Source organism: Mesoplodon bidens (genome assembly GCF_964165515.1).
Source record: "Mesoplodon bidens genome assembly, chromosome: 9".
In the NCBI taxonomy this organism is placed as follows: domain Eukaryota; kingdom Metazoa; phylum Chordata; class Mammalia; order Artiodactyla; family Ziphiidae; genus Mesoplodon; species Mesoplodon bidens.
This window is the reverse complement of record NC_138166.1, coordinates 107,074,579-107,100,985: the sequence shown is the minus strand read 5'-3', so window position 1 is coordinate 107,100,985 and position 26,407 is coordinate 107,074,579. Positions and strand designations below refer to the sequence as shown.

Below are 26,407 nucleotides of genomic sequence, written 5' to 3'. Positions count from 1 at the left end.
CTCAATAAGGTACGAAAGTTATCATTTATTATCCTGCAGGTTTGTGAATTTTAGTGCCTCTGAGATCCATTTTTCAACTCGCCTTTTTGGGAGCTGGCCTCCAAACCGCAGGATTGCTTCAGGCCCTATTCTGGTTCCGGGGGGCAGGCAGAGCCTTTGGTTAATTCTTCTTCCTGATTGGAAATTAGAGTGACATGTGTCTGTCCAAACACCTAGAGCTGATCTCTCATTGGTTCCCCCTCTACCCGTTCAACCTCTGGACAAATTGCAAACTGTACAAAACTGGAGGTTAAAGGTGCTGATTCTCCAAGTGGGGAGATTGTTGGTAAAGCAGCTGGAATGGCGAACCCGAGCACCACGAGATGAAAAATGAGGTGCGTTTTAGAAACGTTTCCTGATCATATGGTGTACCATCCTCTGGGTTTCCCATGCATGTTTTAGCTGTAGGAAGATTCCCTTGAACCTGGAGATTTCTGACCCATGGAATGGGTAGCACGCAGTATTACTTTAAAGGGTCTGCATTTGCTCACACAACCTCACCAATCCGGTCGCCCCCAAGAGTGTCCAGCCTTATGTCTCTTCCAGCTGTGGGTCTAGATGTGGTCAATCCAGGTTGCATCACAGCCACTGAACGAATTTTGTAAGAATTTCTCTTTCACTATCTTTGCTTTTTTTTTGTAATTTGTATTTATAATGGGATTTAGCTGATTTTCAGTGCTGTGTTTGTGCCCCTTTACACCCACTATATTCACTTACCGAGAAATATCAATAAATACTTTTTAAGATTCTTACTATACGGATATATTCTTCTGTGGTGAATAAGGTGTGTTGAGTCCAGTTTACTGAGCAATGAGTAGGTCTTCTCTATTACATATTTGGTTGATGGAACGGTATCTGTGCTAATTTCAAACTATTGTTTTATGCATCACCCCACCTCACCTTTCCCCTTAAGCAGCCATAAGTGTGTTTTCTAAATGTGTCTCTGTTCTGTTTTGTAATATAGTTCATGTAGCAATTTTTACATTCCGTCTATAACTGATATCTATGATAAGTTTCTTTATCTGTGTGACGTATTTCTCTTAGAATCATCGTACCTAAATCCACTCATTATGATTTCATGGCTGAGTGATATTCCATTGTACATAAGTACTACAACTTGTTTATCCATTTTTCTCTTTCATGAGATACTTAAGGTGTACCCGAGTCGAGGATTTTGTGAACACAGCAGCCCTAAAATTTGGGGTGCCTGTGTCCTGTCGATTTTTGGTTTTCTCAAGATATAAGCCCATGAGTGGAAGTGCCCTGTGCTCTGTAGCTCTGTTTTTTAGATGTTTTAGGAACACCATACAATTTTCAAGAGTGGCCGTTGGCAATTTATATCACGCCCATCAGCGTAAAAAAGCTCCCTTTTCTCCTTGACTTGCCCTGCATTTCTGGTTTTTACACTTTTTCAGCATGGCCCTTTTGACCAGTGCCTAGTGAGACTTCTTTGCAGTGTTGATTTGCATTGCCCGCTTGTTTGGTTGGCCAAAAAGGGCGAATGCGTTTTTTCCTGAATATATTCAGGTGCTCACCAGGGCATGTAGCAGGTGTGGGTGAGTGTCACATAGCGCACACCCAGCGCATAGAAGGTACACAAGATGGAGAGGCTACTGTCCAGTGAGTGGCCGCCCTCCACACCAGTAAGGCAAGCCAACTTCCGGGTATTGTTGAGAGCTGGGGGCACGTAGGTCAGATGATCATTTTCAGAGGCAGGGGTAGCTTACTGAAGTTCCTAACACCCACTACCACCAGTCTGTTTACCTTCTTTTTTGGCCGTGCCACGCAGCATGAGGGCTCTTAGTTCCCCCACCGGGGATCAAACCCGACCCCCCTGCAGTGGAAGCGTGGAGTCTTAACCTCTAGACTACCAGGGAAGTCCCCCGTCTACCTTTAACTGAGGTCACAAGCTCCAGCTCAGAATAGGAGGCACACATGAGGCGGATGAGGTCAATTTGTTCCAGGGTGAGGCGCACAGCATCCCGTTCGTGGGTCTGGCATGGGACGTAGGCTGACCAGAACTGAGGGAAGGCCAGGGCTTAGTTTGGGCTTTAGAACTCCTTGGGCTTCTCATAGCCTCCTCAGCTGGCACAGCACTTACTGTGCCCAGAAGTCACATGTAATGCGTTGCTTTTTCTGTGGTACTTGGAAGCCCGTCAGGTGGGCTCACTGTGACCCCTGTAGCCCCCAGCATCCATGGCATGGCACATTCTAGGTCACTGTGGTAACTTCGTTCCAGTGTGACTAACCTGTGGTCTCTGTGGCCCCCAAACTGCCCCACATTCCCCAGCAGCCATGGTGGCACCTTGTGTGTCCCTTTGGTACCTGGCCACCCACGAGACCATCTTTCAGCCTGTCCAAGCTGGTCTAGCCATGGCTGAAATTGCGCAGATTAACATGCTATAGCCCATTGTGGTAAAACTGCCTCAGGACCAGGGGCATGTTGTTGTGGCTGGAGGGAGGTCAAGGCAAATGGGTGGGCTCCTTAGGTCTTGGGATCGGGCAGGACACATTGCCTGGCCTGGGCCAGCCTGGAGGTCCCCCACCTCACACTGTCACACAGACTATACTAGGAGCAGCTGAGGCCTGGGCTGAGGGTTTCCCACCAGGGAGGGGATGACAGAGAAGGGGAAGGGCATCCATAGATGATGGAGAGGACATCCAGGGGTGGTGTGAGGGAGCCTCCCCACTAGCGCTACATGCTCCGGACCTCCTGCCCTGCCCAGGGCCAGGCTAGGCCCCCACCGGCCCCCAGCAGCCCGCACACACTGCAGCCACCCTTCCACAAGCGGGAAGTCCCGCATCAGGGCCCGCGTGCGCTCCCGCGGACTTGGGGTGCTGGAGGTGCCCAGCGTGGTCTGCACGAGGGTTACCGATCACAGCAGCAGACCCAGCAGGAGCAGCAGGCACAGCAGAGGCCGCTGGCTGCGTGCACGGGGACCTTTGAGGCCCCCGGGCCGCAAGCTGCGCAGGGCAAGGCAGGCGGGCAGAGGCGGGTCTGAGAGGGGCGGGCGATGGGGTTCTGCCCGTCGACACAGGCCACCCAGCGGTGCGGCCTCGCGAGGGGGGCGGGGTGAGGGAGGGGATACAGAGTCACAGGACCCTGCGACCCGTGTGCGGAGAGCCGCGATCCGGGAAGCCCGGCAGCCACAGGACGGCACTGCCCTCCCGCCCCCTGCTCAGAGGCAGCTCCCGTGGGCTAAGCTGGACTCTGCTGAGAGCCCACTCGCCTCCCATCGCGGGTTCCCTCCGCCCCCGCCCCTCTTCCCACACCCACTGCTCCGAGGGGGCGCCCTAGGTTGCTCTCCCCCGCCTCTAACCTTCCTGTCCAAGCTGGGGTGCTTCTCTCAGAGGGCCACCTGCAGCCCGTGGCCTCCCGGGAGCACACCTCGTCCCCATCTGCCTGCAGCCGGCCCCGCCCACCCCGAGGGCTGCGTGCGAGGGTCTCTGTGGCCACAAGTGCTCTGGGCTCCCGGCTTCCCGGTACTGGGCCATGGGGGCTGGTGTGGGGGAAGAGATAGTTTCTGGAAATGGGGGGTGGGTAACCATGTGAGCTCTGGATTCAGGAAGGGGCCCTCTGCCCCCAACCTTCTCTCTCCTCCTACTTGACTCCTCAACCTGCATGACCATTCTCTGGGGACTTGAACCAGCACCTGGGAACTATCAGGAACCTCCCCCACTTCTGTCAGCCAGCCTCAGGAGAGCGCCCTCAGGAGCTGCTACACCTCCCCAGGGCCTGAATAGAGGGACTTTTGGGATGTGAAGTGAACAACCTTCTGGGGAGAGTCAACGACCCTTTTACTCAACAGAGCAGGAACTCAGTCAGTAGGCTATTTGTGTGGAAGGAAATGAAGTCGCTTCCATGGCAGAAGAGCCCCCGCCGCAGCAACCTTCGTCCCAGAGCTGCTGGCTGACCTTCTGGCCAGGATCCCTCCTACCTCAGCGTGGAAGGCCCGGCCTCGTGGAGAAGTGTAGGTTCTGAAGAAAGACCTGGCACCTGGGCTCTGCTGCTACACTTGCCTTATCTCGTGGCCCTTGTGGCTCTAGCTTTCCCAGAAACTTCAAGGGCTAAGTGCCTGTGCTTGCTCAGAGACCGCACGCCATTCCCCATTTCCAGCCTCAGGCCCTCCCGCTAGCTGCCTCCTCTAGGGACCCCCTCCCCCCAACACACACACACACACACACACACAGGCACACTGGGGATGTGCCTTCTCACAGCAGCTCAACCACTGAGATGATTTAGGGACTGTGCCCAAACTCCTGCATCCCCAGCCTCTCAAGTTTTTGCTCTGATCCCTGGCACCCCCTGGAGCTGTTCCACCTTTGGAATCTTTCCCAGGTGGCAGGAGTGCCTAGCACAGGGGTAGTGACCTAAATCTGAGCACTGGCAACCCTAGAAATCTGTTACAGAAAAGCATCTTATTGAGCAGTAAGGGACGCCACTGGGGACGGAAAGGCCTGGCAATAAAGGAGCATGTGAACCTCGGGACAGGGTGCGTGCTGCCTGACTCTCCATCCTGTTCTTGCTTCAGGGAGCAGGGCTTCCTGGGCCTCTCTATCCTGCCTCCTGAGACCCCAGGCAGGAGGCTCTTTGGGAAGCCACAGATTGCTGCTTTCAGTTTCAAAAAGCCCAGCTCCCCACTGGTTTGTGGTGGTGGCCGCTGACGATGGCTCAGGGCAGGAGCCCATGTGGTAGACTGCTAAGGCTTCTCTGCACCCTGTATCTACTCCTGCATCCTCCTCGGCTCGCAGAGTGCATACTTCACTTTCTCCAGCTCACAAAGGGGCCCGTGAGGATTGAGCAGAGGAATGCCAGGTTTTCTTCCAGGCCAGCTTCCGCCCTGGGATGTTCAGGGCAGACTCTCATTTCAAACCCCACTTTCTGAGGCTCCTGGCTTATGGCCATTTAGTGTGCAGGGAGGCTCCTGGCTGAGGAAGGCTCAGACAGAACGACGCAGGTTCTAATCTGTGGTAGTGGGCAGTGGGGGGGGGAGGGGTCACTGCAGGAAGAGGCATTCGCTGTCTTAGGCAGTTAAACCATTGCCCTGTCTTCAGAATGGTTCAGCCAGCAAGATTCTGTGGAGTCCGCCTCCTGGCACCATGCTACAATCGCCGGATTTTGGGTCTGGAGCAACCGAGATCTTCGTCCGACTCTTCCGGAGCGTGCTTTCTCTCGGGAGCACATCTGGGGACTGGCTTCTCGGCTTCCGCCTTTGCTGGCATGGCCAAAGGAGCATCCCCGTAGGCCCGGTAGCCACCAACCAGGCAGTATGTCTCCCCATGCCGGCCCAACTGCGTTTCTCCACACCCTCGGTTGAGGACATGGTAGTGACCAGGTTTAGGAGGAGAAATGGGAGCCACAGCTGCTGCAAAGAAAATCAGAACTGATCAGTCACTTCTGCTGTACACAGTCTCCTGCCAGAATTTCCCTCTCTCATGTCTCTCCCAGTTTCTGGCTGAAGACCTTTAATCTACTTGATATCCAAAACACAGACTTGGCCCATCACCTCTATGAGTCCCTAGAGAAGGGACACTGGCTGCAAAAGCAATTCCTAGAGCCTACAGCTGCATCAGGTGAGGTAGTCTCTTCACCATTGCCAGGGAAAACAGTAGAACCCGAAAGAAATTGCAATCATGATCCTCTCCATCTCTCTTTTCCAAAACAGAGAAAACATTTCTTGCAGTGTGTCACTTCTGAGGCTTTAATGGAAACGTCTTTCAAGTTTTGGAAAAAGATAATCTAATATAAATTGGTTAAGGGCCCCTCCCACCTTGGCAACCCCTCTTGGGCCCCACTTATACTGCCTGTTACAACCACACTGAACTCTAGCTCTCTGATACTTTTATCTAGATTAGATCAAGGCCAAATACTGAGGCACAGTGATCAGGAGACTCAGAACCGGGGTCTGGGTACCAAGTGTAGGCTCACATCCACCCAGCCTCCTGGGACACCATCTGCTCAGCCCTCCCGTCTCACTAGCGCTTCATCACCCCCCTTGGTCCTTCCGGTCTTCCCATGAATAGGGCACCACCCTCTCCCCTAGTACTCAGCAGCTCAGTATGGGATGTGTCTGAGGGGACCGATATAGATGTGTACATGACAACACAGAGGCGCCTGGGTTTGAAGGTGCGGTTCAAGAGTGGCCCTCTTCCTCAAACTGCTCCGTTTACCATCTGCCAACAAAAACGCACTTGCCTTTTGCTAAGAGGCCAATCAGGAAAGGGTCTGAATGGAAGCATCCTGTAGCCCAAAGCGGAAGGCAACATTTATAAAGATCAGAAGCTTCCTGAACACTAGTTCAGGGATAACCTTTCACTTGTCCTCAGCAGTGAGCACTGTGGGACCCTGAAGGTGTCCCAGGTCACTGGTATTACTTACAGCTGGGAAAGTGCTGAGGTTTACGTAGTGGGCAAACCCCACAGGAACATGTGGCAGCCAGGTGAGGTTGTGTGTACACCATGCCTCTTCTACAGATGCCCGGTCTCGGTGTACCTGCTGCACTGCCCAGCCAGGGAACAGAGCACAGGTTTGAGTAAATATAGACGATCCGGTCAGACACTCTCTCTCAGACAACCAAAGAGATTGGTATCTGGTGGAGAACTGGTAGGGAAGTTTCTCTGAGGGCAGCACATTTCCATAGTTACGCTGCCATGGAAACTGTGAGAAGGCCTGTGAGGTCATCACTACCCAGTGAGGTCATAAGAAGGAACCTGTGACTTGCGGGTCAGGCTTCAGGAGGAGGGGCAGTTTTGTGGAGGAGAGCAGGGTGGAGGCAGAGGTACTCTGCCTGGCCCCTCACACCTGGGCCTCCCCGCCCATGCCCTAGTCTAGTAGACACCCCACGTGGGGCGTGCAGGTGGGCTGGTACAGCCCCAGGGGCCCCAGGAGGGCAAGAGAGACCCACATTCTGAAATTGGCTTGAGAGGCAAGATTAACGTTAAGAGACAGCTAGGTTGTATGGCACTGACCCTAAGAGGCAGAGAATTGTGTGGACTGGGGAATCAGGGAAGGCTCCTTGGCAGTGGGCCTGAAGGACAAGTGAGATTTGGACCCATGGGGAAGAGAGGGAAGACATTCCAGTTTGGAAGAATACAAGCAAAGACACACTCTTCTCGACCTTGTCCTGCCCCAAATATAAATTCATAGAACCCTCACATTTTTACACCTGAGGGCTTAGAAAAACCAAGATGTTAAGGAGCCTACCCAGTGTTACACAGCTAGTGGAGAGGGGTTCTGCTCAATGGTTACGTTCATGTCGGGGCTCCGGATTTACAGCTGATAGGAATGTGAGGACAAGCTCATGCCGTTTCAAACATTTCCAAGTGATACTGAGAGAGATGTTAAAGGTGCAAAATGAGGGTGCTGAATGACCTCACAAAGTGGGAATGGTGGGCCCATTTTAATATGAAATTCAAAACAAATTCATGACAAAAGGACATAATACAAAATGACAACATAATCATTACACTCCCCTCTCCCCTAGAAGTAAAAATCATTATAATCCTCTTTCTCTCCACCATGAAAGGATAAGATAAAGGCTCAGCAGCAGCCCCCGTGAAAATCATGGTCAACACTGAAGAGGGGTTAGTAAGACAACTTGGTCCGACTCAGAGAAGGAAAGAGACAACTCTGCCCTTAGCCTGATCAGGCCCACAGGAAGGAACCACATTTGGGGCAGCTTTTGATAGTGTGGCAATGAGAGAGAACCTTCTTTAGGAGGGGACTCCCTGTTGCCGACCTTGAAAAAGCAAAGATGGGGCCTTCGTTTACTGGGGCTGTTGCAGAGGGGATGTGCCCAGGAGGTAGAGACTGCTTGGACTACCCTTTTAGAGGTTGGGCCACCCTGGTTGAGAACCACAGCACCTTCTATCCCTAAACTGCTTGAATCAGTGGGTGCCCGTTAGGACAGACGAAGTCAGGCCTCATTGGAGCAGACTGCCTTTTGGAGTGGTAGAAGGTAAAATGTGAAGGGGAATGCTTGCTCTGGCGGAGGTTTGTCACGGCAGGTGGGCCAGCATGAGACCATTCAGAATCTCCAAGGCTCCAGAGATTACTTGGCTGGGAGCATCCCTCTGATGTGGTGTGGGGACTCCTACCTTAACAGGACCTGGCTGGGCATCTGGGGGAGGCTGAATAAACGGTTTATTAACTTAAGAGAGCGAGAGAATCACCTGGGGGGTTCCACCAAACCACCTAAAAGGCCTTGTACCTCGATTCTTGAGCCAACCCTCAGAAAACTTATCTAGATTTGGAGTAGGGCTCAGGAAGCTGCACTTTTAATAAGCTTCCTGGGCAGTCCCACCACAGTGGTCCATGGATAGAGAGACCAAATTATTGTGTATTCTCGGTTGCTTTTGGGAGTCAAAGTGGGCAATATTAAAAACTGCAGCAGGCATATGTATAAACAGGGAATATTCAAGGCAAGCAGAGGTGTATAGTTATTCTATGCATGAATCAGATTTGAGAAAAGCTAGCCTGGTGGTTAAAGAACACAACCCTGAGGACAGACAAACCAGATTCTTTCCTAATGACTTGTGTGATTTTGACCAAGTTCTTTTATCCTTCTGACTGTTTCTTCATATGGAAAAGAGCTATGACTGTACATTTAGCACAATATTCTCTTTCGGCAAAGGTTGCTCTGGGTCCATTTGTGTTCTCTGCAACTTAACCCTTTCCAGTGCGCAAGCATTTTTAAGTTGTTTGGTGAAGTATTACATTTGACTTTCAACAGTTCATTACTTTGGGCAAAGCTTATATAATGCTGCAGAGACTAGAACCTATGCAGAGATAGTGAGAGGATGTTATAAGCTTATTCTGCTGGTTTATAAAAAAGTTTAACCTTTTCTTCTCTTCCTCCACCTGCCACCAAGAGATGAGAAAGAAGGCAGAGCCTGGAAATGCACGCCAAGCAATATTTCTGTGTCAGTTTGCCTTTTATTCCTCTGCCAGTACTTCCCAGAGAGATTTCACCAGAAGTGCCTAAGCTTGCCTTGGCCAGTGTTGTGAAGAAAATTTCTCTTTATTGCTAGTCACATCCCCTTTTCCTTCTCCTGGAGGCTTAATGGATGTTTGGGGGCAGGAAACAAAATTTAAACTAAAACATCAATTGAAAGAGCCTTCGTCCTAAGTGTGGTAGTTTGGAGTGTGAATCTTCTCAGGGTCTACTGAATTCTGCCCCAGTGGAAACTGTTATTAAGGGGCACCCATAGAAACATCGCTTATTGTTAGAAACCATGACATAATACAGAGCCAAGATCGACATTATTCTTCACGTGAAAGACTACAGAGAGCCAAGCTCAGTAGTTCACCCTCAAGTGTTGGCCAGCAACTTACCTTTTGAAGCCAGACAGCAGCCCGGGTCTTCAGGTGACTAGGCAGCCCAGAGCACCCTACTGACAAGTGTGCTCACCCATCCAGCACAGAGGGAAAGGTCCCTGTTATGGCATCATATATAAGCCTGCTGCAATAAGGTTTGCTGGTGCAAAGGCTCTCTCACTGAGGACCCCAGTCCTGGAAGGCTTCTCCTCTGGCGAGCTGCCAGTTCAATCTTCTGAGCCAGGCTCACGTCCCAGGGATGGGTCACAAAGCTGATGACAGTGACTGGCACCTCGATCCCCACCCGGCCCACCCTCCCTGCTCTGTGGATGTAGTCTTGCAGGGTGAGAGGGAAATCATAATTGATGACTAGCTCCACCTGGGTGCTGTCCAGGCCCTGAGAGGCGATGTCTGTGCAGAGAAGAATGTCTCGGGAGCCCTTCTGGAAGGACTGGAAGATGCCTGCCCTCATTGAGGCTGGCATTTGTCCCTGCAGTCTTAAGTGTTGGATTTTGTGGTCATCCAGAATATATACCCCAGCCAGTTCACAGTGCTGTAGCAATTACAGAACACCAGAACAGTTCCTGCGGCGCCAGTCCTATATGCTCTGTCATGCTGCCTAAGGATCTGTACCAACCCAGTCACCTTCTCTGTTCCCTTCAGCCTCATGAATGTCTGTCTGACATGAGGCATGATGCAGTGGAGCTTGTCACTGGTAACAGGGGTTAGAGAGTCTAAGCTGGCAACTTTACTCAGCAGCTGGCCTACATCTTCGGGAAATGTGGCACCCACCAGCACTAACTGAGCTTTGGGATTGAAGGGGTCTTTTAAGTCAGCTGGGCCTTCTGCTATATGGCTCCCCTCCAAGATGTAATCCACCAGTTCCAGGAAGATTTCATCCAACAGCGTGTCTGCATCATCCAACACCAAGAAGGAGAGCTGCTCCAGGCTGATCAGTTGAGTTTTCAGGGCCTTCCACTGAGCCCCCGGAGTGGCCACCAGAATATCTGCTGGAGGTTGTTTGGACAGTTGCAGCCTGATTCTCCTCATGCCATGGCCTCCCCCTAACTCCCGCACCTGGAGGTCCAAGGAGCTGCCCAAGGCCTGGGCCACGGCACGCACCAGTTCGGCTAATTCTCGAGAAGGCACAAGAACGAGGCCTCGAGGAGCAGGGATACGACAGGGGTCCAGGCTTGGCTGGCCCAACAGCCGTTGAAGGAGAGGTAGCATGTAGCTTGAGAGTTTTGCCACTGCCGGTTTCTGCGGCGCAGAGAATGTGGCGGCCGCGAAGAAGTGGGGGAATGGTACTCGACTGCACGTTTGTGGGCCGAACAACTTCGGGAGCAGCCTCTTGTAGTGCGCTCAGAACGGGGAGCTCCAGACACACTTCAGTGCAGCTGCCCTTGGGCGAAAGGTTCCGCAGCGCTGGAGCCTCATGTTGCGCGCACTCGATGGAGAAATGGTCCGCGTGGGTGCACCGATTCCTCCAGCCGAACGAAGAGAGTGGCGCGGGTTCCAAGAGCCCAGCGTGAGGTGAGCCGGCTGGTTCAACTCGGGTCGCCACGCTGACATCAGCGGCAGCCCAGGACGCGCCAGCATCGGCCGCGGGGGGGGCTACGCTGGCCGCTATGCCGCTCTTCCTGCTGCCACTGTAGAGCCCGCGGGCTGCGCACCACGGGCAGCGGCTCGTTGGGACCGCGGACCGTCAGGTCCCAGGAAGGCGCCAGAAGCAACCGAGCCGCGAGCGACAACAGCCGCAGCCGCCTTGCCAGAGCCATACTCCGCTTGCTGCGGGAGAGGCGCACGACAGTGACGTCACAGGCGCGCCAAGGCCTCGCGGACGGTGGCCGGCGCGGCTCAGTAAGGCCCGTGGAATCGGCGAACTGTGTGGAAGGAGCGGGATCTGTAGAGCTCAGCAGCGGCGAGCTCTGTAGGTCCGAACCGGGGATGGTGACTCCAGACCCCCGCCAACCTTGGGGAAGGGTGCGCGACGGAGGCAGGACCGGGGTCCGGCGATACGCGGCGATGGGGCCCTGGCATTACGAACCAGGAGGGCGGAGGGCTTCTGGCGATCCGATGTCCGATCCCTGCCGTGCTCTTTTGTCGCCCTCACAGCTCCTGTCATGGCTTGGCCAGTTCGGGTCTCCCCCTGTGACTTACGATGAGGGTGCGGCGATGTTTTCCCAGATGTGGTCCCCGTGTAAGGTCTTTGAATACAAGTATTTATTGAGAGTCTGAGTGAACGGTCAGGCCTGGGGGCCGAGACCAGGAGTCCGGAGTCGTAGGTCCAGGCTCACCCTTCCCTTAGAGCTCCCCAGAGAGCTGAGGGCCCCGAGGGCAAGCTGATGGCTTTCAGCGTATCTTCTCTAAAGTCAAGAGAACTCATCTCTTGGTACTTTTCCCCTTTCTTTTCAGCTGAGGTTCATTCTCCCCTCCCTTGTCACCCTTTACATCTTCTAATCCTGAACCCACTGCTTTCTTGGGTAGTTCATCTCCACCGGCTTTCCAGTCAGATACCTCAATTCCGTAAATAGCAGCGAGGAGGGTCCTGCTACAGGTTTGTGGCCTGTCCCACAAAGCCACGGTCAGGCAGAATAGTTTACTTGAATTCAGTGTTCAGGTTGCCAGAAAGCCTTACGCTACTGGTACTTATTGAACGGAACCCGAAAATGGGTGTCCGATCATTTCTGTAATTTCCAGGGCCTGGGGTAGGAGATAAGGTAAACGTGGATTAACCACCTGGGAGGTTCTTAACATCTGGCGAAAGAGTTTTACTTTCATCAGATACCGTTATAGAGATAAATACTATTAAATTTCAAATAGCATTTTGATACCCGATAAACTTTCTGGAGAGTTACCTGTTAAGCCAGCGGAGGAGAGAGTTTTGAGTACTCATGGGTGAACAGAGTCATTGGATAGAGCAGTGGCTCTTGAGTGAGGGTGATTTGGTCCTCACCCTTCCTCCAGGACGTCTGACAATGGCTGGAGACAATTTTCTTTGTCACATCCAGGGTGTGGGGGTGGGGGTGCTGCAGGCATCTAGTGGGTAGAGGTCAGGATGCTACTACATATCGTACAAGGCATAGGACAGCCCTCCCCACCACCCCAAAAGAATTATCTGGCCCAAAATGTCAATAGTGTGCTATGGAGAAACCTTGGATAGAGGCTGAGGACTGAAGAGAGGCTGAGGTTGGCACATGTACTCTCACCTCAGGTAGTCAGTCACATTTGCCAGACCCTTGTGTGGCCCTGCCCCTTTCCCAGAATCTGTAGCAGGCACACTGATGCCATTGCTTGTCATGGCCTTGGGATGAGAAAACCTTGGGGGCTCCTCAAAGTCATAAACACAGGAAGGAGTGATTTAGGAGGGTGATGTGGGAGAAGAGAGCTTTAGGAAGAACAAAATTGTCCTCATGTGTTTGGGAAATGTGCCAGATGGAAAAGAGATGAGGTGTGCCATGGGGTGTACCATTGCAGAAGGCAGACTGGGACTGATGCATGACAGGGAATCAGATTCTGAATTTGATATAGACTGCTGTAGCAACTAGAAGTGCCTAGACCTGTCTAGAGAGTGCTGGGTTTTCTGTCACTGCAAAGTTCATGTATAGGCTGATGACCACTGATTGGTGATATGATAGAGGGGAGTTGATATAAAGGATGCTCTAAGATACTGTGATTCTACACTACTTTTATGATTCTTTCCCAGAACTCGGAGCTCCTTGTTCGTTAGCTGAAGTGCCCGTTGGATATCTGCTCTGACGTGTTTCATCCATTTACATGTGCCACTCATTTTTCAGGTACAAAACAAAGAATCGCTCTGCACAAAGCCAGAAGGGCTACACTGAAAGAATGATCAGAAAAGAATAATACATAGGTATGTATTTGCATTGACTTTCTCCAAATATTTGAGACAGGGTAGCTGGTTAGTGGCTGCTTTCTCGTGCTCGAGCCCTTACAACGTGATCTCCTCAGAATGTCATAGGGATAGGAGCCTGTCTGAGCCTGTGTGTCTCTGCCCGTGGCCCCTAGTTTCTTCGTGTCATTGCTTTAGATACTGCGTAAGGCCCTTCTCTTTTCCTCCGATCACAGCAGACATTGAGTAACCTCTAGTTTTGACTGAGATGCATATTTCACATTATAGTACTTTGAAATGAGAAAGGTTTACCTATTGTGGAAACAAATGTAGGCTCCTGGGAATGTTAGTGTCGCAGGGTAATGTTTTTCCCAGAGCTGCCATGGTAACTGACTTTGCCTGGTTACTCCCTACGTTTTCCATTCGACGCAGCAGGCCCACCGCTAGGCCTCTCACCTGAGAAGTCCAGAATCGGGAAGACACAGGCTGTGTCAGTTGCACTGCGGCCTTATTCACAATAGCCAAGATGGTGAAGCAACCAACATGTCCATCAACAGGTGAATGGATAAAGAAGAAGAGGTCCATGTACACAATGGAATATTCACCATGGAGAACAATGAATTACTGCTCTTTGAGGCACCACAGATGAGCCTAGAGATAATCTTGGAACATGAGGTAAGTTGGAAATCAAAAGACCTATATCCTATGATATTACTTATTGGCGTTATCTAATAACTGACCCACAGGAAAATATTTCCACAGAGAAGGACACTCACAGATGTCGGAAAAAGCTATACTTATCTAAAAGGAAAGGTGGTAGGAATGGATAAATTAAGATCAGTGTTACATATACCAATACATATTATATACATGTGTCAAAAAGACCGACCATATAGCAAGGGAGGTCTACGGAACACTGTGTAATACTTTGCATGGGAAGAGGATCTGTATATGAATAGACATATATAATGTACAAATGAGCCAGATTGTGTACAGCTAGGACAAACAATATTCTAATCATTACCCCGATTACAAAAATTAAGGCAACCAACAAGAAGTAATGAGACATAAACGTATGGGGGTTTCTCCTGGCACATTCCATTCTAATTTACAACTTAGGAACACGACTTCCAGAAAGGCTCTCCTGCCCTACTACCCAGATTGGGGAATGGAGAAATGCTGCCTCCTTGTGACCGTTTCACACAACAGCAGCTTTAAACCCACTGCTAATGGTCACTAACTATTCACCAATCGTGCAGTTCTGTAATGGCACCTGTCCACCAAAAAATTCCTGGGGTCGAAAACCGAATAAGAAATTCAAAAGAGGGCAACCTTCCAAGAAGACAATTTCAAGAGGTATATTGTATGCACACTTTGTTCTCCTTTTTTTAAACAGAAACAAAAACGGCTTGGAAAAATGATGAATTTTAGGTATTTGTAAAGACACGCAAACCCAAATTACAAAAACCTATCAGCTCACAGCAGTCAGAATGGCCATTAGCAAAAATGCTGCAAGCAATAAATGCTGAAGCGATTGTGGAGAAGTGCGTACCCTCCGTTCTAAGGGGGACGTGGTAAGAGCCACTAATGAAAACACAATGGAGGTGCTTTGAAAAGGGAAACATTGCGCTATGAGGCAATCAGTCATACCCACTGCTGGACCTGTCACCTGAGAAAATGAGAATCAAAACCTCACAGCACTCCAGCAATACTTACCATAGCCAACACTTGGAAGCAACGAAAATGTCCATCAACAGAGGAGTGCACCAAGAAGCAGTGGTCCATGTACACAATGGAATATTACTCCAATAAAAAGTATAAATTAAATTTAAAAACAAACATAAGTAAGGAGACGTAAGCATTTGGGGGTTTATCCGGGCACATTCCTCTCTAATTTATAACCGAGGAACACCAGTGGCAGGAAGGTCTGTTTCCCTAGTACCAGCGTGGGGAACGTAGAAAGGCTGCCACCCTTTGGCCGTTACCTGCAAAAGCAGCTTTAAAGCCTGTGGTAATGGTCACTTCATGTGAACAAGTACTGTAGGGCTGTAAATGAAACCTGCCCTCAAAATGTCTTGAGGGAGGTAATGGCCAAAAAATTTCAAAATGTGACTCATACTTTGAGAAAACACTTTGAAGCGCTAAGCTGTAATCACAGTTTGAAAAATAAGAAGGACATGCCTTAAAGCTTAATGTCAAGGGATTATGAGACACACGGAAATTCAACCACAAAGAGGTATCAGTTCACACCCCTCAGAATAACCTTCAGCACGAAACCCATAATCAATAAATGCTGGGGCTTCCCTGGTGGCGCAGTGGTTGAGAGTCCACCTGCGATGCAGGGGACGCGGGTTCGTACTCCGTTTTGGCAAGATCCCACATGCCGCGGGTGTCTGTGCTCCGCAACGGGAGAGGCCACAACAGTGAGAGGCCCGCGTACCGCAAAACAAACAAACAAAAATAAATAAATAAACAAATAAATAAATGCTGAAGGTGTTGTGGAGAAATGCATACCCTCAACTTTCAGTGGGATGTACGCTGGAAAGAGCCACTAATGAGAACAGAATGGAGGTGCCTTTAAAAGGTAAACATTGAGCTACAATATAAACCAGCAGGCCCATTCCTGGACCTATAACCAAAGAAGACAGAATTGGAAAGGCACAGGAAGGCAAATGTGCACTGCACATATTACAATAGCCAAGATATGGAAGTAACCAAAAAGTCCGGCAACAGATGGGTGGACAAAGAAGAACTGCTACACGTAGAGATGGAATATTAGCTGGGGAAAAAATGAAACAATGCCATTTGCAGCACCATCGATGAGTCTAGAAGTAATCACCCGAGTTGTTGTAAGTGAGAAAGTGAAAGACACATATCCTATCACTTATAGGTGTGAGCTAAAAGTTGATACCAATGAAGATATTTCCACAGAGAAAGGCAATTACAGATTCATTAAACCAACGTAGGGTCCACCATAAGGAAAGGTGTGATGATTGGATACATTACATTATTGGGGTTTACAGAGATATACAAACGCATGTGAAATATATAATCACCAAAGACCTACGGCATACCAAGAGAAGACTACTCAACATTGTGTCATAACCTACATGGGAAAGGATCTGAAGAAGACTAGATATACGTATATGTGTAAAACATCCCCATCTTGCACACCTAGAACAAAGAAAACATTGTAATCAAATTGGCTGTGATCAAAAATAGTAATTAAATTAAAAAACGAACAGGACAGAATGAGACATAATCTTAAGGGGATTTTCCTGGCACTTTCCGTTCCAATTTACAACCTACAGCACAACTTCCATTTTGGCTGTCTTGCCCTAGTAACCAGATTTGGTAAAGGAGAAATGCTTCTGTCTTCTGGCCGTTTCACACAACAGCAGCTTTGAACCCAGCGCTAGTGGTCATTTAATATTCAAAATAATTGCAGGCCTGTAATAGACACCTACCATCAAAGAAAAAAATCCTGGGGTCGTAAATCAATCAGAAAATTCAAAAGACGTCAACGTTTCAAAAACACAGTCAAGAGGCATATTTTACGCACATTTTGTCTTTTCTTGCTTTTTTTTTCTTTAAGAAAAAGGGAATGGGAATGCTCAACGTCAGCAATTAATAAAGATTGCAAATCCAATCTACAGAAACCTTTACCACACAGCCATCAGAATGATCACCAGGAGAATAGTGTACAAAGGTTTAAATGCTGAAAAGGTTTTAGAGTACTATGTACCCTCTAGCCGCTGCGGGTAGATAAACTGGTAAGAGACAGTAGGGAGAAGAGAGTGGCGGTGCGTTTAAAGGTAAAAATTGAGCTGCCTTGTGATCTGGTAGGTCCTTTCATGCGCCTACCACCTGAGCAGACCAGAATGAAAATGATACCGGCTGGCAATCCTGCACTGCAGGAATGTTTACCATCGCCAAGACTTGGAAGAACCCAAAAGGTCCATCAACAGAAAAATGTACAAGGAAGAAGTGGTCCATGTACACAATGGAATATTAGCCATGGAATAGAATAAAAGTGTGCCGTTTGCACCACCATAGAAGGACCTAAAGATCATCACCCAACTTGAAGTATGAAAAAAATTGAAAGACAGACATCCTATGACATCACTTATAGGTGTTAGCTAAAAATTGATACCCACGAACTTATTTCCAAGAGAAGGAAAAGCATGGATTAAGAAAATAAAAGTACGTTTAACCTGATGGAAAGTTGTAAGGGATGGATGAATTAGGATATGGGGGTTAAGAGACATGTACTAATACATATGAAATATTTAATCACAAAATACCTATGGAATACCAAGAAAGGTCTACTCGACACTCTAATAACCTACACGGGAAGGGCTCCAAAGATGAGTAGACAGATACATTGATATAATGAACTAGATTCTGTAAACCTAGGAGAAACAAAATATTTTTTTTATTGAATTTGCTCTGATAATTAATAAAAACTAAATTTAAAAACAATCAAGAAGAAAGAAGATATAAGCTCTTGGGGGTTTTCCCTGGCACATTCTACTCTAATTTGCAGCCTACTAACACGATTTCCTGGAAGGCTGTACTGCCCAAAAATGGAGTGGGAAATGTACAAATGCTGCCGGCTTGTGGACGTTTCCCACAAGTGCAGCTTTAAGCCCACAGCTAGTGGTCACTTAACATTCACAAGGACTCAGCGCTGTAAAGGACACCTGCCCTAAAAAAACTGTGCTGCGGAAGGGAATGGACAAAAAATTTCAGAACAGGCAAATGTTTCAAGAAGAGAGTATGAAGAGGTACGTTTGACTCACTCTCTTTAAAAAAATGGAAAATGAATAAAAACTTAACCTTAGGAATTATTAGATTCATGCAACTCTAATTTACAGAAAGTTTACAACTCACACCTGTCAACTGACGATCAGCAAAAATTCTACAAACAATAAATACTGAAGGATATTTAGAGGACTGTGTACCCTCTAGCTGCTGGTGAGATGTAAAGTGGTAAGAGTGAATCATGAGAACAGAAAGGAGCTGCGTTAGAAAAACAAAAATTGAACTACCATTCTATGCAGCAGACCCACAAGCAGGCCTCTCACCTGAGAAGTGCCGAATTGGGAAGACAGAGGCTGCAACAGCTGCACTGCAGCCTTATTCACAATAGCCAAGATGGTGAAGCAACCAAAATGTCCATCAACAGGTGAATGGATAATGAAGTAGTGGTCCATGTACACAGTGGACGTCCATATTTCAAACCGACAATTTCAAGAGGCATAATTTATGCACATTTGGCTTCTGTTTCTTTTCCTTTCTTTTTTTGTTAAAAAAACGGGAACGGAAAAAGGCTGAACATCAGGAATTAATAAAGCCATGCAAGTCCAGTGTACGAAAACATTCACCTCACAGCCGTCAGAATGATTATCAGCCAAAAAAGTCTAAAAGAATAAATGCTGAAGGAGTTTTAGAGAACTGTGTACCCTTTAGCTGCTGGTGGGATGAAACCTGGTAACAGCCAGTTGTGAGACCAGATTGGAGGTGCGTTTAGGGGTAAAAATGGAGCTACCATGTGATCTTGTAGGCCCACTCATGGGGTTATCACCTGATTAGACCAGAATCAAAAAGACACAGGCTGGCAATCCTGCACTGCAGCAACATGTACCATCCCAAGACCTGGAAGAAACCAAAATGTCCATCAACAGAAAAATGCACCAAGAAGAAGTCGTCCATGTACACAATGGAATATTAGCCATGAAAAAGCATGGAACAGTGCCGTTGGCACCACCATAGAAGGATCTACAGATAATCACCCAACATGAAGTAAGAAAGAAACCGAAAGACAGACATCCTATGACATCACTTATAGGTGTTACCTAAAAATTGATACCCATGAAATAATTTCCAAGAGAAGGACACACATAGATTCAGAAAACCAAATTATGTTTAACCAAATGGAAAGGTGTAAGGAATGTATGAATTAGGATATGGAGGTTAACAGACATGTACTAATACACATGAAATATATAATCACACAATACCTATGGAATACGAAGAGAGGTCTACTCAACACTCTATAATAACATACACGGGAAAGGATCCAAAGAGGAATAGACAGATACATTGATAGGATGAACCAGAGACTGTACACCTAGGAGAATCTACATTTTTATCAAATTTGCTCTGATAATTAATAAATTTAAAAAGCAAACAACAATTTACGAGATATAAACTCTTGGGGCTTTTCACTGGCACATTCCACTCTAATTTGCAGCTTACTAACTCGATTTCCAGGAAAGCTCTGTTGCCCAAAAACCCAGAGTTGGAAATGTAGAAATGCTGTCGCCTTGTGGCTGTTTCCCACAAGAGCGGCTTTAAACCCACCGCTAATGGTCACTTAACATTCCCAAGAACTCAGGGCTGTAAAGGACACCTGCCCTAAACAACTGTGCGGAGGTAGGGAATGGCCAAAAAAATTCAAAACTGCAAATTTTTCAAGAAAATAATATGAAGAGGTTAATTTGGCTCACTCTCTTTTAAAAAAAGGAAAATGGATAAAAGCTCAACCTCAGTAATTATTAGACTCATGCAAATCTAATCTACAAAAAGGTTTCAACTCACATTAGTCAACTGGCCATCAGCAAAAAGACTACAAACAATAAATATTGAAGGGGTTTTAGACAACACTGTACCCTCTAGCTTCTGGTGAGATGTAAAGTGGTAACAGCCAATAATGAGAACAGAAGGGAGCTGCAATTAAAAATTGAGGTACCATTCAATCCAGCAGTCACACCACTGGGCCTCTCACCTGAGACCTGAATCGAGAAGACCCGGGCTGCAAAATCTGCACTGCAGCCTTATTCACAATAGCTATTCACAATAGCCAAGACAGTGAAGCAATCAAAATGTCCATCAACAGATGAACAGATAAAGAAGAAGTGGTCTATTTATACAACAGAATATTAGCCATGGAAAACAATGAAACACTGCTATTTGAGGCACCATAGATGAGCTTGGAGATAATCACAGAACATGAGGCAAGTCAGAAAGCAAAAACCTATATCCTATGGTATCACTTATAGGTGTTAACTAATAACTAACACAAATGAACATATTTCCACAGAGAAAGACACTCACAGACTTAGAAGTATGCTTATCTAAAAAGATAGGTGGGGTGAATGGAAAAATTAAGATTAGGGTTACCATACGTGTACAAATACCTATTAAATACATATATCAAAAGACCGACCATATAGCAAGTGAGGTCTATGGAACTGTGGAGACGTCCCAATCACCTGACTGCCCTCCGACCTGCCGTGAATTGGAGACTGAGACCAGGCACGCCTCTCTCCTTCTCCATTCACTCAGGGACAGACTGGGGGCCATGGGAACCTCAGAATCGAAACCAGATTCTAAGACACCCCTGGGGTGTCTCCTAGCCAATTTTACAGCCCTCGGTTTCTCCCAAGTTCTCCGTTGCCGACGGCTTATTTTCTATTCCACTGTGGCCAGGCCACAATATCCTCTAGACAATCAATACAAATGGCCTCCTGAAGGGACTTTCAATTTTAACATCCTCCGTGATCTAGATAATTACTGCCGCAGGATGGGCAAATGATCCGAGGTCCCCTATGTTCAGGCCTTCTGGTATTTACGCTCCCGCCCCTCCCTCTACGTCGATTGTTCCACTTCCCAGATCCTTCTTGCCAGACAGACATCTCCTACATCCAAGCCCCTAATTTCCTTTGATGTGACTCCTCTCCACTAGGCGACCCACCCGAATCTCTCGCCTCTCCCCCCTCCAGAGCTCCTCTCCAGCCTCCACCCAACCCTGAAGCGGTCCCTCCTCATTCCGCAGCCGCTCCGGCCCATCCAACAGCTCCCCCGCCTCCCTCAACGGTTTCTCCTCCCTCGCCCCTTGCTTTGCCAATTAGTGCACATACACGCTCTCACGACTCCCAAGATCCAAATCTCCTCTGCCCTCTGAGGGAGGTAGAAGGAGCGGAAGGATTAGTTAGAGTTCATGTTCCCTTTTCCCTCCAAGTTCTCTCTCAAATAGAAACGCGATTAGGCTCCTTTTCGGCCGACTCTTCCCGCTACATCAAATAATTTCGCTACCTCTCTCAAGCTTACGATCTAACCTGGTATGATATCTCTGTGATCCTATCTTCTACTCTGACCCCTGATGAGAGGGAAAGAGAATTCAAACTGCTGCCCGAAACCATGCAGATCAGGTTCACCTTACCGACAACTCCATGCCTGTCGGAGTGACTGCTGTACCTGGTACCAATCCAGGCTGGACTTACCAGGATGGCCAAGATGGCCGTCATAAACACGACCTCATGATCCAGTGCCTCCTGGCTGGCATGCAGGCTGCTGCTCATAAGGTAGTCAATTTTGAAAAACTAAAGAGATAATCCAAGAACCTAACGAAAATCCAGCTATCTTTCTCAATCGCCTTACAGCGGCCTTAACTTTCTACACCCAGCTGGATCCCAACACCCCGGCAGGGGCAGCGGTCCTAGCCACCCATTTTATCACCCAATCAGTCCCGGACATCCGAAAGAAATTAAAACGGGCAGAAGATGGCCCTCAAACCCCTATTCGAGATCTGGTAAAGATGGCCTTAAAGTCTACAATGGCCGTGAGGATTTGGCAGGATCCAGCTGACAGGCTCGGATGCACCAGAAGGTGGCCCTCCAAACCCAACCTCTTGTCGCCGCCCTAAGGCCGGCCATCTCCCATGTATCACAGCATTCATGGGGTCCGCAAAAGGCAACCCCGCCGGGGGCCTGCTTCAAATGCAGAAAAGAAGGCCACTGGGCTCACCAATGTCCCAATCCCCGACCTCCTTCTAAGCCCTGTCCCAGCTGCGGGCTAACAGGCCACTGGAAGAGTGACTGCCCTACGACTGGCCCTCCCTCAGCGTCTCCACGTGGGGGGCAGGCCGACCCAATGGCATTACCACTCGAACTGCTGGGATTGGCTGACGACTGACGGCACCCGGACTCGAAGACCCCCATCACCCTCACCGAGCCCAGGGTAACGCTACAGGTAGCGGATAAGTCCATTTCATTTCTGGTGGACACGGGGGCTACCTATACGGTCCTGCCTACTTATTCTGGGCCTGTTACTCCTTCCCAGATCTCGGTCATGGGTACTAATGGCAAACCATCCTTCCCACTCCAGACCGGTCCACTCCCATGTCATATCGAAGGACTCCCTTTTACTCATTCCTTCTTAGTCATACCATCCTGCCCAGTTCCCTTGCTAGGCCAAGATGTCCTTTTCCACTTAGGGGCCTCCCTCCAGCTGGATAGACTTGACCCTAAGGTCCCCTCCTCCCAACTCCTGCTTCCTCTTCTCGGCCTGTCTCTAGAACCCTCCCCCTCCTATCCCCCTCTTCCAATCACACGGAACCCAATCAATCCCCATGTCTGGGATGCTTCTAAGCCCATAATAGCAACACACCATTCCCCCGTCCTCATCCGCCTAAAGGACCCCTCCAAATTTCCATCAAGGCCCCAATTTCCCATCTCTGAGACTCACCTTAGGGGCCTACGACCTATTATCACCAGACTCCTAAACCAGGGACTCCTTATCCCCACTGACTCTCCCTGAAACACCCCCATCCTGCCTGTCCGCAAGGCCTCTGGGGATTATCGCCTAGTCCAGGACCTCCTACTAATCAATGAAGCCATAATCCCTCTCCACCCAGTAGTACCAAACCCATACACCTTGCTCTCCCATATCCCCCCATCCACAACCCACTTTACGGTTCTGGATCTCAAAGATGCCTTTTTCACTATCCCCCTACATCCCGACTCCTATTTCCTCTTCACCTTTACCTGGACGGATCCGGATACTTATACTTCCAGTCAGCTCACCTGGACAGTTCTTCCCCAGGGCTTCCGCGAGAGTCCTCACCTCTTCGGTCAGGCGCTGGCACAGGATCTCACTTCCTGCTCCGGTACCCCCAGCAATCTCCTTCAGTATGTACATGACCTCCTCCTTTGTAGCCCATCTCTCAGCCTCTCAAGACAACATACTGCAGATCTCCTCAATTACCTTGGCTCTCGCGGTTATCGGGTCTCCCCAGCCAAGGCTCAGTTATCTGTATCTTCTGTAACCTACCTGGGGCTCCATCTTACCCCTACCACAAAAGATCTAACAGCCGATCGCACCCGGATTATCCGTGAACTCCAGCCTCCGGAAACAGCGGAACAAATTCTCTCCTTTTTGGGCCTTATAGGATTTTTCCGACACTGGATCCCTAACTTTGCTCTCCTCGCTAAACCCTTATATCTAGCCGCTAAGGAAACCCTTCAAGGACCCCTCACCTCTCCTTCCGCCGTTCAACAGGCCTTTCTCACCCTCCGTAGCGCTCTGATATCTTCTCCTCCCCTTTCTCTGCCCAACCCAAACCGACCTTTTCACCTTTCTGTGGATGAACGGGCCGGAATAGCCACTGGACTCCTTGCCCAGCCTGTAGGGCCTTCCTACCGCCCCGTGGCTTACCTATCCAAACAGCTACACCCAACCATTCGGGGATGGCAACCATGCCTTCGGGCCCTAGCAGCAGCAGCCGAACTGACCAAACAAACACTACAGATACTCAACCACACAGGAATAGGTAACATCTCCGACTGCTTTCTATGTGCCTCGCTTGGCCGGCCACCCTTGGCTGCTGTCCCACTCGACCAGCCCTTCAATTCTACTGCCTACACATCCCAAAACCCACCTTTTTCCCCGTTAAAAGTCCCCATATTCCTTGATTCAAAAAAATCTGACCATCTGTTACGGCAGCCGCCCAAATCTAGCTGATACTGGGTTTCTTTGCAACACATCCCTCATGGTAAACACATCAATTGAAGCACCACCAGGCATATTTTTGTGGTGCAATGGTTCCCTCACAAAAGAGATCAATTCTTCCTCCCCCTTCCCATGTATCCCCGTTACTCTCGTCCCACAACTCACACTGTATAGCCAAGACGAATTTTCCTCGCTAATCACGCCGCCCTTTACCCGACGGAAAAGAGCTATCTTTCTTCCTCTGGTCGCAGGCATCTCTCTCGCCTCCTGCCTGGTCGCTGCAGGCCTCGGGGGGCGGGGGGGAGCTCTAACACATAGTGTTTCAACATCCCGCGACTTAGAACATAAACTCCAGCTAGCCATTGAAGGCTCCGCCACCTCCATCTCCTCTCTCCAGTGCCAAATCACCTCCATAGCCCGAGTCGCTCTCCAGAATCGACGAGCCCTGGATCTCCTGGCGGCCGACAAAGGAGGTACCTGCCTCTTCCTACAGGAGGAATGCTGCTGTAAACGCCCTCCATCGCTTAAGAGAAGAACTCCAACGCAAACACCAACAGCCCGCCTCCCCAACTCCCGATTGGTGGCGATCCACCCTCTATACCTGGCTAACACCAATCTGAGGCCCCTTAATTCTCATCTGTATCTTGCTCATGTCTGCCCCGTTTTCTTAGGTTCCTTCGCCGGCGCATGGAGGAAGTCTCTCGGGTGGCCACAAACCAAATGTTCCTCGGTCCTTACACCTTGCTTCCTACAGAACCCCCCACTGGTCTCCCCTAAGCCTCGGACCTCTGGTCGCCCGACTCCCCTTTCGACGCCCCCATTCAGCATGAAGTAGCCAGAGATCGGAACGCCGCCCCATTACACCAAAGATGTCGGGATGTAAGGCCAACTGGCCCGAGGCAGGGGAACGCAATCAGATTCACAGGTTGCATCAGACCGAAACTCTCCGGACCACCCAGTTCCAGAAACTGACCTGGAGACATTCCGGACCACCCAGTTCCAGGAACTGACCTGGGGGCTTTCCACCCGGCCCAGCCTTCCCGCCTTTCGAGGGACGGGACTAGCGGTCCCAAGACTGATGTAACCGGCACCAGATAGTGCCACGACACCCGAAGAGACCACCAGATAAGGAATTCCCTGCGCCCTCCCAGATTCACCACACCCCTTTCCCTTCTTCCCCTACAAAATCTTGCCCAGCCCTCGCCCGGGGGCGACTTCTCTGGCCCCTTTCTCTCGGACCAGTGAACCTCGCCCGGGAGCGCCCCCTAATAAAGCTCACTTGAAGCTTTCCTCTGTTCCGCGATGCCGTTTGTTAAGATCCGACCTTACACTTACACATCAACAAGGATGGCTATGAGCTGAATTTCTGCAAAACAAGGCTATCCCGTGCAAAGAACAACCCAGTAGAGCTTTGTATCCCATCAGCTACAGGAAGAGAACGGCTGCCGACTACTGAAAGCCAGCAGCATTTACAACTTAACTCCCATGGCCTCTGCAGTGGTACGTCTGAGTTTTCTGTTTCTGCCCCTGTACCAAACAGCTCTGGTGTAATTCCTCGTTCCTTCCTCCACCCACCCCCACCAACCCCTGTCCCCTTACCTGCGGTCCGCAGCCCTCCGCTCCGCGCTCGGATGCCGCTGGGGTGCCAGGGACCCACGGGACGGGTCGTTCCCAGCCGCCGGGCGCTGGCTCCCTAGACTCCCTCCGCTCCGCGCTCGGATGCCGCTGGGGTGCCTGGGACCCACAGGACGGGTCATTCCCAACCGGCGGGCGCTGGTTCTCTAGACCCCCGCCCGCTGGCGTGGCGCCGACGGCGAGGAGCCCCAAGGACGCCCCGCGCCGGGTGCGCTCTGGCCGGGACGCCCACTTCTGGGACACTCTCTTCCGAGAGAGGCGCGCAGACCGCCGCCGCGCTCAGGTGAGCCGCAGCCAATGCCGAGCAAGACCCGCCCCGGCGGCGCCGGAACGCCCACTTCCGGGACACGCTCCTCCGGGAGAAGCGCGCAGAACGCCGCCGCGCTCAGGTGACCCGCAGGCAATGCCGAGCAAGACCCGCCGCGTTAGGTGCAGCACGATCTTGGCGCTCCAGGCACGGGCGCCAGGGGGCGGGTTTCTCCTCTCCCGAGAGGCAGCTAGCGATGCCCCGGGGCGCGGAGACCGCTCCAGGCTGGTCTCACCGACACCACCAACGTCGCCAGGAGGAGCACTTGGCGGGACTCGGCAAACAACCCAATGTTTTAAATGGAAAAAGGACTTCAAAAGACCTTTCTCCAGATAAGACATACAAATGGTCAGCAAGCACATGAAGAGATGTTAATCGTCATTAGTCGTGATGAAATGCAAGTTAACACCACAACGCCGACCCCTCCACACACTAGAAGGCCTACAATCAAGAAAGCTAAAAA

At 49.8% G+C, this 26,407-nt stretch overlaps 1 long non-coding RNA gene and 1 pseudogene across 6 annotated transcripts in view; one reads left to right on the top strand and one right to left on the bottom strand.

The window, feature by feature from the left end:
* LOC308622989 overlaps window positions 1-25,291 on the top strand; it is a 58,170-nt gene extending 32,879 nt beyond the window's left edge. For 2 of the 5 annotated variants that reach the window (XR_014016719.1, XR_014016721.1), the window contains exons 2-4: window positions 13,153-13,229; window positions 13,641-13,883; window positions 14,605-17,528. This is a non-coding gene — a long non-coding RNA (uncharacterized lncRNA). Of the gene's footprint in view, window positions 1-13,152; window positions 13,230-13,640; window positions 13,884-14,604; window positions 17,529-22,116; window positions 22,294-24,673 lie in introns of those variants that run through there. The other 3 variants (XR_014016717.1, XR_014016718.1, XR_014016720.1) reach the window with 3 other exon arrangements.
* On the bottom strand, window positions 4,527-13,741 carry LOC308622988 (putative ATP-dependent RNA helicase DDX28; annotated as a pseudogene). Its single transcript, XR_014017900.1, has 3 exons — window positions 13,665-13,741; window positions 9,374-12,058; window positions 4,527-5,405 (listed from the first exon to the last, which is right to left on the bottom strand). The product of XR_014017900.1 is annotated as a putative ATP-dependent RNA helicase DDX28 (transcript).
* Window positions 25,292-26,407: the final 1,116 nt, after the last annotated feature.